This window comes from Tenrec ecaudatus, chromosome 9 (genome assembly GCF_050624435.1).
Source record: "Tenrec ecaudatus isolate mTenEca1 chromosome 9, mTenEca1.hap1, whole genome shotgun sequence".
Taxonomy (NCBI): Eukaryota; Metazoa; Chordata; class Mammalia; order Afrosoricida; family Tenrecidae; genus Tenrec; species Tenrec ecaudatus.
In genome coordinates, this window is record NC_134538.1 from 84627044 (window position 1) to 84628489 (window position 1446).

At 51.5% G+C, this 1446-nt stretch overlaps 1 pseudogene; it reads left to right on the forward strand.

The window, feature by feature from the left end:
• Window positions 1-710: 710 nt before the first annotated feature.
• LOC142456031 (methionine-R-sulfoxide reductase B1-like) lies at window positions 711-1104 on the forward strand (annotated as a pseudogene).
• Window positions 1105-1446: the final 342 nt, after the last annotated feature.

Consider the following 1446-nt stretch of genomic DNA (forward strand, 5'->3'; position numbering starts at 1 on the left):
GTGAAAATCGTTACTATAGTAAGTATGAAAGCAAAGTATTTTCAGGACATCTGGGCCAAACTGATGTGCAGAGGCATTTTCATAAGATTCAAAAATTGTCAGGTTAGAAGAGACCCCTACAAAGCTTGAATCAACCCATCCATTCTACAGTATCTGTGACATCTATCAGTCTCTCTTCTAGTGACATCTATCAGTCTCTCTTCTAATTTCTTCAATGATACGAACCTCCAGACTTTCAAAGGAAGTCTCCCTCATCTTAGGAAAACCCTGCCTGTCTAAACTTCTTTCTTATATTGAAGTTGTTTCTTTAAAATTCTTTCTTACATTCCTGTACTACCAACTCTTGGGCTCACCTTACTCCTTTGAACCCTATCTCCAAGGGTAAGCAGTTGGGGCCCCTTTGTGTTTTCTCTTTTCAAAGAACCTTTCTCGTGTGCTCCTCCTAGTGGCATCCTTTACTTTGGTCAAGCTGTGTTCAAACCACGTACCTACACATGTTACATTGCTCCTCACCAAGCTTAGGTCTACAATCTAGAGCAGGGGTCCTCAAACTACGGCCCGCGGGCCACATGCGGCCCGCTGAGGACATTTATCTGGCCTGCCGGGTGTTTTTGCCTATTTTGTTTTTTACTTCAAAATAAGATCTGTGCAGTGGGGTCGGTGCACTCAGAGCTGTCAGTGTGAGAGCGGGATGGGAACCTGGTAGCACTATGTCTTTCTGCAGCTTCTCCAGGGGCGAAGTTTTCCAGAATCACTGTGAACCGCTGCCTACGTGTGTGCCAAGTGCGGCGACGAGCTGTTCTCCAGCCGCTCCACATACGAGCACTTATGGCTGTGGACAGCCTTCACGGAGACCGTCCACGATGATAGCATGGTCAAGCGGCCCGAGCGCAATCAGCCTGATGCCTTAAGGTGTCCTGTGGTAAATGTGGCCACGGGCTTGGCCACGAGTTCCCCAATGATGGCCCCAAGCAGGGCAGTCCCGCTTCTGAATATTCAGCAGCTCCCTGAAGTTCATCCCTAAAGGCAATACATCTGCCTCCCAGGGGAAGTAAGCAGGCAGCCAATCCCAAACAGCCACAGGCATTGGTCACCCCCCTTTAGAACTACAGCCTACTGACCTTCAGGCAGGGAGGGCTGGATGGGGGGGGGGTTCCTGACGACCCTACCCCCTGAGCCAGGATGGGGCCGAGGGCTGGTTCATCTTGGCCTCCCAGGCTCGAGGCTGGGACTCTGGTCTTAGGGTGTCTGGGTCTTGAAAGACATAACACCCTTGGCTTCTCTCCTCAGCCTGGCGGTCCCTCCCTGCCTGTCTGGTCTCACCCCTATGTACCCCAATTCCCAAAGGGGCTCCATCCCTAACCAGGGCCTGTGCTGACCCCCTAAGTTGTGTGAGCAGATGCAACCACTACAAGGCCATGTCCCAGTCGGTGGCTCCAGCCCAGT